At 41.0% G+C, this 10,774-nt stretch overlaps 1 long non-coding RNA gene across 1 annotated transcript; it reads right to left on the bottom strand.

The window, feature by feature from the left end:
• Positions 1-9,858: 9,858 nt before the first annotated feature.
• LOC132155555 (uncharacterized) lies at positions 9,859-10,774 on the bottom strand. Its single transcript, XR_009437272.1, has 3 exons — positions 10,692-10,774; positions 10,124-10,218; positions 9,859-9,912 (listed from the first exon to the last, which is right to left on the bottom strand). It is a non-coding gene; the product is annotated as an uncharacterized LOC132155555 (long non-coding RNA).

The raw sequence follows: 10,774 nt of genomic DNA, 5'->3' as shown, positions 1-10,774 counted from the left end.
CAGTCTTGTTAAGATGTTTCACAGACACCTGATCAAGAAAATGAACAACTTACCTCATGTGTAGAGACCTCATCATTCCTGTCATAAAATCTATGCTACATTTTGTAAAGTTTGATTTAATTTAAACCCAACCTGGACAAAAAGATACACTGAGAGGCCTTGCTAACAATATAATTATATAACCAAATGATGAAGATAAGACAGGACTAAATGTATTTGCTAGCTAGGCAAGTTTTCATTCATCTTTTACTTACTTCAGGGTCATCCTTCAAATGTGTCGCCTCAGCATCAAATCCACCTTCACACAGCTGATCACTCACGAGGTTGTGTCTGACAGTGTAGTCTGTTAAAAGATGAAACAACTGCAGTTAACCTAAAAGTTCAAATATTTGTATTATTCAATTTTATTTCATATATAATCTCATAGAATTATTTTAAAACATATCCTGGATCTTGCCCTTGATCAGTCTACAAGTTTCTTTATTTATTATTGTGCTTATGTGAATGTTTTTATTTAAGATTCCCCTGATTTGACTTCTCTATATTGAGGAAACATTAAAAAGATAGGAAAAGGGTATTGAAGACTAAATAAAAAAGCTATTATTATCTATCCTCTAGATTAATTTACTACAAATGGATATCCAGGAATAAATGATGACTTTTTGATGCAACGTACAGAGCTTCAGTAAACTGTGCAACATATTCTTATGAGCTGATCATTGATTTACCATCACTGCATCTGTCTTTACACTGGTTCTGGTTCTTCACTCCCTCACTCTGCTCTTGCTCTTGCTGCAGCTCTACTTCACCCTGAACTGGGTTCGAGCTGCGCTTCAGATGTTTCTTCACAGCTCCAAACAAAGAGGCCACCCTCCACCACTTCTTTTTCTTCTTCACTTTCTCCATCACCTTCCTCTCCTGGTCGTTTCCCATAGCAGCATCAGCAGTGCTCTCGTGAGGATGTTGTTCCTCTGTGCTGCTGCTGGGGTTTGGGGGGGTGTTGAGATCACACACCTGACTCTCCGTCAACGGATGAACTCGACAAGGTCGCTGAAACATTGTTGTCAAAATCGATAACAATCGCTGAAAATAACTGCTCAGTTCCACTCACCGCTGCTACTAAACCAACAAAATGATTTCATGGCCTTATAAGTTCTACGAAATCGAATTCTTTCTGTGACGTCACGATAACCCGCGCGTCCTTTTTTTTGACGCCGCTGGGGCCTGATTCACCAAGCATTCGTAAGAATTTAATAAATAAACAAATAAATAAATAATCTTTGGCGGTATTAAGCACACGTGCAGCGCGCGCACACTTCATCTCCTGACAGGCTCTTAATTAAAAAACATGCGCGTTTATTGTGATTATTAAGTGTTTTTCATTGAGTGTTTCAGCGAGTCTTGAGCAACAACCAGCTCTGATTCAATAATGCATGTCATTTTCTTCATCAGAATTTTTTTTTTACAAGAATCGCATTTCTTAAGAACTTCTTGGAATTTATCTTAGGACATTTCTTAACGTATTTTTCTTACATATTTCTTAAGATGATTTTCGTGAATGAGACCCCTGATTTTAATATTTTAAACTGGGATCATAATGAATCCCAGTGTCCTATCATTAAATGAGAAGAGTAAACTATAGCTTACCTAAAAGACCCAGATTAAAAAATTGTTAAACAATTCACAATTTAAGTAGTAAAGAAAAACATGTTGCCCGCCATGACACAAAATCTATCTATTAAATGTATTTTATGAATTTAAATATTTAAATTTCATATAAATGCAACTCTTATAATTATCTAGGCCTATCTGTCTAGATAGATAGAGTAAGGTGACCAGATTTCTGAAATTAAAACCGGGGGCAGTTCCTACTTCAGTGGTTAAAATATCACTGAAATCTCACTTGTCATTATCTACTAATTTACATACGACAGTATGTTTTTGTGTTTTTTATTTGATTGTTGTTGGTTGCATACATTAATATCATAATTGATAGAGTGGTGTTTGAGGATCAAACCTAATATACCAGGGTTTTTTTTATTTATATATATATATACAATTCACCAAAATTCACACTGAAAAATAATAACCATCGCAAATATACTGGGGTGTAAAAAGTCCACTCTGGTAAGAACATCACTACACATGATTTATAATAAATATAACATACAAGGCTCATTTAAACACTTTTTGGAAATGTGTTTAAAAAAGCTGTCATCTCTATACCAAAACATGAATTGTATTTAAATTTTTGTCACTGATAGTATTTCAGCCAATATATACAGCTTAAAAATACAACAAAATGAACAATATTCATATAGAGAGAGAGAGATTTTATTTTATTTATTTTTTGAGGGAAAAAACAGCAACTTTGCTACCTCGAAATTCTTCCTCAGATTCGACAACTTTTGATGCCAGAAATGTACCTGGTTAAAGTTTAACTGAAGCTGAAATGTGTGTGCTTGATGTGTGAAAACAAACCTCATTGGATTTTGCAGATCAAAAGGCACATTTGAATTTCTGTTTACCATATTTAATGTACATGAGACAAAATAAGAATGCAAAAAAATGAATGAGTACTTCTGAAGTTAATATAAAATTGAATGGAGTAAAAAGTACAGTATTTTTCTTCAGATATGTAATTAAGTAAAAGTACAAGTAATCAGTTTACATTTTACATGAATAAAGTCCAAATACCCCCAAAATAATCTTTAAGTACAGTAATCAAGTAAAATTACTCAAGTAGCATATTTTACACCCCTGCAAACAGCAAACATCTCAAAACAGGCTGGTATTATAACAAAATTATGGCTTTACAAAAACACATTAAAATAAAATAAATATGATAACATATGATAAATAAAACAACAAATATGTTATTTTCTAACTGTATTTAACATTTTCACAACTGTCGAAAACCTTTCAAATATTGTTTATTTGTTTATCCCTAATCAGGGTTAATATTTTGCATTTCAGGCTCATATTGACTACAAAGTATGTGCTTTCTGCAAATGTAATTGTGGAAATGTAACTGATTAGTTTATTATTTTTTATATCATTCCTTTAAGAGACTTCAGAGTTGTGACGCAGAGTTTCAGGAATGTTTAATAGGCCTATTGTGCAAAACAATCCCGCAACCTACATGTCTTGTTATACACTGCACCACAGTATTACTTTGTTTTAATATGTGTCACGTACAGTGTTACAGGAAACACAGGAGAGGGAACCAATTGCAGGTAAGTCATTTATTACAGGGTAATCCAAAGGGGTAAACAGTCCAGGCAGGGGTCAAAACCAAACATAATCCAAACATGAAAACAAGACAAGAAGACAAGGCAAGGGCAAGACTGATTTGACGGACATGAATAATCATAAGACATTAAACAAGGACTCCGTAACACAGACTCAGACAGACCGGGTATAAATACACAGAATGATAATGAGGGAACAGGAGACAGGTGGGGAACAATCAATTACTCAACAAGGAGGAAGGTGACCAAATAAGGGAACAGGAAGTGATAAGGTGACAGACACCGTGAGAAAGGAGGACATCTAGTGGAACCCCAGAGAACACAACCCAGACACTGTGACAGTACCCCCCCTCTACGGAGCGACTCCCAGACGCTCCATGACAGACACAAAACAGAGACCAGGAGGGAGGCGGACAGGTGGAGGCTCAGGGGGAGGGACGGAGGGCCAGACTCACTGAGGGGAACAGACAGAAACATAACAGAAACCAAGAAACAAAAAACAGAAGTCCATGAAGGACATCATGTGGCGCCCACCAGGGCAGAGCAGAAGACAACCACAGCCGTGTGGTCAGGGCGGAAGCCCCCCAGGGCGGAGCAGAAGACCACCACGTCCTTGTGGACGAAGCCAGAGTCCTCCAGGGCGGAGCGGAAGACCCCCACAGCCGTGTGGTCAGGGCGGAAGGCCCCCAGGGCGGAGCAGAAGACCACCACAGCCATGTGGTCAGGACCAGAGCCCCCCAAGGCGGAGCAGACCTCCGTGCGGCTGGACCAACGGGACGACGAAACTCTGGTAATTCCCTGGTGTCCTTACTGGACTCCAGAAGATTGGTGCTGGCCTGACACTGCTCATGAAGATCATTGGTGACTTGTATTTGCTCATGAAGATCAGAGGTGACTTGCCTTTGTTCATGAAGATCAGAGGTGACTTGACTCAGTCCTTGAAGATCACCGGTGACTTGACTCAGTCCTTGAAGATCACCAGTGACTTGACTCAGTCCTTGAAGATCACCGGGGACTTGACTCAGTCCTTGAAGATCACCGGTGACTTGACTCAGTCCTTGAAGATCACCGGTGACTTGACTCAGTCCTTGAAGATCACCGGTGACTAGCCCTGACTCTGGAGGATCAGCGGTGACTAGCCCTGACTCTGGAGGATCAGCGGTGACTAGCCCTGACTCTGGAGGATCAGCGGTGACTAGCCCTGACTCTGGAGGATCAGCGGTGACTAGCCCTGACTCTGGAGAGTTCACTGGCACCTGACTCGATTCTGGAGAGTTCACTGGCACCTGACTCGACTCTGGAGAGTTCACTGGCACCTGACTCGACTCTGGAGAGTTCACTGGCACCTGACTCAACTCTGGAGAGTTCACTGGCACCTGACTCGACTCTGGAGAGTTCACTGGCACCTGACTCGACTCTGGAGAGTTCACTGGCACCTGACTTGACTCTGGAGAGTTCGCTGTCACCTGACTCGACTCTGGAGAGTTCGCTGGCACCTGACTCGACTCTAGAGAGTCCACTGGCAGCTGACTCGACTCTGGAGAGTTCACTGGCACCTGACTCGACTCTGGAGGGTCCACTGGCACCTGACTCGACTCTGGAGGGTCCACTGGAACCTGACTCGACTCTGGAGGGTCCACTGGAACCTGACTCGACTCCGGAGGGTCAGCTGAGACTCTCATCCTGTGCAGCGGCGCTGGGCAAGTAGCCATCTTGGGCCATGACTCTGGACAGGCGGCCATCTTGTACTCTGGTGCTGGACTGACAGCCATCTTGTGCTGTGGCGCTGGGCTGACGGCCATCTTGGGCTGTGGCGCTTGGCTGGTAGCCATCCTGGGCAGTGGTGCTGGACTGGCGGCCATCTTGGGTTGTGGCGCTTGGCTGGTTGCCATCCTGGGCAGTGGTGCTGGGCTGACTACCACCCCGCCGGAAGAGACAGGAGTGGCTGGGGCATCCCACAGAAGCCGATGCTGCAAATAGTACACAAACTCCCAGAACTCCAAAGTTTCTAAATGCGCCATCTCCTCCTGAGAAACTGGATCATCCAGCCCGCTGTTAAAATAATCTTTAAGGGCTGCGTCATTGTATCCCATGCCCTCGGCCAGGGACCAGAACACCTGTGCCAGGGCACCCACCTCATTGCCCTCTTGGCGGAGGGCGATCAACCTCAGATACTTCGCCCTCCGCTCCGCCATCCTGGCTGGGGAGCGGGAAGAAGACATACCGCTGGTTCCTTGCATGACGGAGTCCTTCTGTCACGTACAGTGTTACAGGAAACACAGGAGAGGGAACCAATTGCAGGTAAGTCATTTATTACAGGGTAATCCAAAGGGGTTAACAGTCCAGGCAGGGGTCAAAACCAAACATAATCCAAACATGAAAACAAGACAAGAAGACAAGGGAAGGGAAGGGCAAGACTGATTTGATGGACATGAATAATCATAAGACATTAAACAAGGACTCCGTAACACAGACTCAGACAGACCGGGTATAAATACACAGAAGGATAATGAGGGAACAGGAGACAGGTGGGGAACAATCAATTACTCAACAAGGAGGAAGGTGACCAAATAAGGGAACAGGAAGTGATAAGGTGACAGACACCGTGAGAAAGGAGGACATCTAGTGGAACCCCAGAGAACACAACCCAGACACTATGACAAATATGTATATAATGCAGTCTCTTTTGATAACTGATGATAATAGCGCTATGCTCTTGTCCAAGCTTTTCATGGCTACAGTAACGGCTTGCATGTTGCGACCAAGTAATCGCAATAGTTGCAATCATATGATAGCCAGCTGGCTAAATTGGTCTAGCTTTTCCAGTGTATTCGCAGGTTGTTTTGAACGGGGACATCTGGTCACCCTAATATAAAGTGCATATATAAACACTTTGTCTCAGTGTTTCAATCGATTTTATATACAAAAATGTATTGCACAACAAATCCGATGCATTACTTTCACAGGAGTATGTATGTATTGTCCAGTTTAATGACAATTTAATAAATATATTTTAAATAAAATACTAATAAAGGCATGACTTTTGCTTTAATAACTTGTGGCTAGTTTACATTTTCATTTGTCTGCAGGCTTCTTCCAAATCAGGATTTCTTTCTCTCTCTCTCTGTGCATGTGTGTGTGTGTGTGTGTGTGTGTGTGCTGTCTTTATGTATCTGATATAGCCTATATTGTATTATATGAATCAAGTTGTTTATTTCTCCTGGTGTCTATAGCTTTTAACATGTTCAGATGGTATTTTACAGTCTGTGGTTTTACTTTATTGTATTTTTTTTTTTTACTTTATTTAAAAATATTTTATAGTTTGTTATAGAAAATAAAGTTATGCTCAGAGTTCAGAGCCTCCATCATAAGATTATAACAGACGCCTTCAGATTGGAGACCTGCACTATCGAGTGCAGTGCGGGACACTTGATGGGCGAGTAGAGACTCGTGTGTGCGGGATGCGGGAGAATAAGGTTGTATCACACTAGGTAATCTTAATCATGCCGGTTCGTTTGACTAGTGTGATCGCTCCGTGCCGCGGTTTGTTTAGCTGGCCCCGGCTCAGTTGGAAGAGGTGGGTCAGAGCACGGTTCAGTTGGGCTCGGGTGCAGTGCACATGTAGTGTGAGCGGACCGCAAAACTTCTAACACATGCAGCGTGATAGCGTGAACATTTCTGAGCAGCAAATGTGATAGATCTGTAAAGCAATATATTCAAGATTCAAGATTTTATTTTTTATAAACTGCTTTTTATTATTTATAAACTGCTTCACGGATGATTTCAGCTGATTTCTGTGTATTGTGAGAGGGCCGTGTTTTACCGCTTCACAAAAGACTCAAAACAAATCGATGCACTCCACTGAGCTGAGCGAGAGCGCTTCTCTGCTGCCTTTACATGTAAACGGAAACTTTGTGTTTCCCACTTATGAAGTCCTGAGCACTTCATGTGAGCTGCGGCAGTCTTAGGCCCACCACAAATGCTCTCATTGGTTGAGACGCGTGATGACACCCATCCCAAGCCAGTACTAATCAACATCCCACCCCTCCTGTGACCCATGCTTTGACTGTATGTGTATTCAGAGCCAGTGAGCAATGGACTTTCATAATAACAAAAACTATTAATGGGCGATAAAATAATTGTTGGCGTTAATCATCTAATGCAATAATACGATAATAACGCGTTAATAACGCATTAACTTGCCCAGCCCTTAAATTAATATATATTCTAGGTTTAAACTACTTTTCTGGGACATTTTGAACTGCACAGGATAGACATGGTCGTAGACTGGGCCTCTGATACTGGTGCAACTATTGCAGGAACCATTGGAGAGCTGAAGATACAACAACTTCTGAGGTGGTCTTATGTGGTGACCTGAAACAAAACAGAAATAAATACAGTATTATTAAATGGTCACCGTGATTTTGCCAAGACATGTTCCTGGATCAACATCTTTTGTTGATCCTGGATCAACATTATTGTCCAAAAATATAGACTTAAAGGTAACGTTTGTAGGACCTGCCACAAGAGGGCGCACTATCAAAACAATAACAATCGCGTGGTTTGCTGACGCTAAGAAGGAGCGTGGAATGATGGGATTTGTTGTCTTCTACCCATCCGCTGACAGCCATCAATCAGACGGAAAGATAAATCATGCATTTAAAACGAGTTCAACGATTTGGGCAAGTAGATTACATACGCGTCCTCGCGCGGGTCTAGAAACGCGATGTCCCACGTTTGGCGTGTATGCCCCATCATACTAATCTTGTTGATCGTTATAATAGCATACGTTTTCTGTAAAGATACAAATCAAACCAACTCACCTGTCGAGTAAAACACAAGCGTGATCGGCATCTCTTTCTAGTTGAAGTTTGTCGTGAAGCTACTTGCGCATTTGTCCACAACACTGTTGTCATGTGGTTTCTACGTCAGTAAAGGCAGTAACAAAGGGTAACTAATGTCATTGACAGGCGACTGCACTGCCCCGTGTCACTGTTTAAAATGGGAATTTTCTCATGATTTACAAGTAGTTGAAAACATTAGAGATATTGTTAGTAATCAGCTGGACAAAATATATAACACTAGCCTATTGGTTTTTGGATATTTTACTGCAAATATCTTACAAATTGTACCTTTAACCCAATCCCTACCCCTAAACCTAACCCTACCCATAATTTTTTCCTTAAATCAGTTGGAAATGATAGCTGATTAACAAGAGTGTAGAAGCACCTAACCCTGATTTTAAGCCTAAAACAGATATTTCCTGAAAAGTTATATCTCAATTCTGATTGGTTGATTGGAATGTTGTTCCAGAATCAACAAGGATGTTGATCCAGGAACATGTTGTACGTGGTGAAATCACTCTCACCATGATTACATGTGTAAAAATACACTACAAATGACATTTTATAAGGTAAAACATACAACCTATCTAGTAATAAACGCAAGAAAACTTGATTTGAAAATGTAAATTTGAAAAGAAAAATTTTAAATATGTCAAATTATTTTAAGGTGATCTTAGGTTTAGTACCGTAAACCACTTGTGGGAAAGGATTTCCTCCAGTTGAATTCGGTTCTTTGGCTTTATTTGCAGGAGAACGCGGAGCAATCTGCAGCATTCTGTGCAGAAAGATGAGAGGGACATCTGAATATTACCTTAAACTTAGTTCAGGCAACTTCATGCATTTTCTAATGCCATCTTTCAGAAAGCCACTTGTCCCTGTTTTGTATTTAAAATGATAACTGAACTCTTACCGTTTGACAGACCAGTTTTGGACCAGAGGTTCAGTTTGAGTATGTGCAGATCTAAGAAACTTGGATAATATCCAGCCACTATTTTAAATAACAGAACCCCCAGTGACCAAACCGTCGCAGGCTTGCCGTGGTACTTTCCCTTTATGTGAAACTCAGGAGGGGAGTATGTTGCTGTGCCTGGAAGAAAAAGATTTTGTTAGATGCGCAAGTTCGGTTCACAACGGTGACGAGATCCATGACTGTAACAGTGTCGTAATTCTACTGTATATATATCGGGTGCTTCTTGTTGTTTTGGTGATTCATGCCTGGTCAACTCATAATATAATCGTCACTAGAGTTGTAGCTTTTAGATACAGTACATACCAGAGTATGACATGTAGACTGTTGTCCTCAGAATATCCCCACACCCAAAGTCAATTAGTTTGACTTCAAGTGTCTGGTTGTTGATGAGAAGGTTGTTCAGTTTGATGTCACGGTGGAACACTTGGCGCTGGCAGCACACGTTCGCAGCCTGAGCCACCTGCATCATGACTCGCCGTGCTAAGCTCTCGTTGAGACTTCCACCCTGACGCCCCACAAAGTCTTCCAAAGTCTCGCAAGGAGAGGGACATTCAAGGATCATGACGAAATGGTCATCGTAGTCCTTCCAGTCCAGCAGCTGGATGATCTCTGGCACTCTGGGGCCTTTATTTGCCAGGATTGTGAGGGCGATCTCCAGTGGAACAAGTTGCTGAAATCCAGGCTAAAAGAAAGACGTTGGTAAGATAGAAGTTATTTTCCAAATAAGTCCACTTAGTCCAGTTTTCCTACTAGTTAGTGAGAGGAGAACAGAGAGAGAGTGCATCTTACTTACAATGTATAAACTTTCCCTGTAGTTTTTGGTCTTATTAACATATTTGACCGCCACCTGATCAAGAAAACAAACAATTAACTTGTGAAGAGGCCACCATTAAATCTAAACAGACAAGTTTTGTAAAGTTGAATTGAATTTAAGTCCAACCAGGACAAAAAGATACACTGAGAGGCCTTGCAAACAATAGCATGACATCACAGAAGTATAAAGATGAGACGGGGCAAAATCACTTCGCTAGATAAGTTTTCATCAAGTTTTCACTTACTTTAAGGTCATCCTCCAAACGTCTCGCCTCATACACAGAACCAAATCCACCTTCACCCAGCAGATCACCCAGCTGGTAGTGGCTGGAAATGAAGTCTGTTACAAGATAAAACAACTGCAGTTTTAAACATTTGTTATAGTTATTATTCCATTTGATTTTATATACAATCTTAAATTACAGATTTAGTGATAATATTTTCATCAGTAGACACTGAATATGTTCATGTTATTATTTGTCACCCCTAAACTATGTGCATATAAAATAACAAAAACTATTTTTTTTTTACATTTCCTGGATGAAAGATCTGATCATGACCTTAATCCATTTTGAAGTTGATTTATATGTGTTGATGTGGATTTTATTTATTTAAAATTTCCGATTTAACACATTTTATCAATTCTTCATTGAGGAAACCTTAAAAATTAGACCAATTAGAGACCAAACAAGATGCTTAAAAGCTATTATTATCTTAATTTAAAACTAGAATGATTCAACTGAGTGATTAATGAATGTCCTAGTAATGGATGTGTAGGTATGAATGATGACTGGTCATGGTCATGACATTTACCATCACTGTATCTGGCTTTCTGTTCTTTCTGGTTCTTCACTCCCTCACTCTGCTCTTGCTCTTGCTGCAGCTCTTCTTCACCC

This window comes from Carassius carassius, chromosome 13 (assembly GCF_963082965.1).
Source record: "Carassius carassius chromosome 13, fCarCar2.1, whole genome shotgun sequence".
NCBI lineage: Eukaryota > Metazoa > Chordata > Actinopteri > Cypriniformes > Cyprinidae > Carassius > Carassius carassius.
The sequence above is the reverse complement of the archived record's forward strand: the minus strand, read 5'-3'. Positions and strand labels throughout refer to the sequence as shown.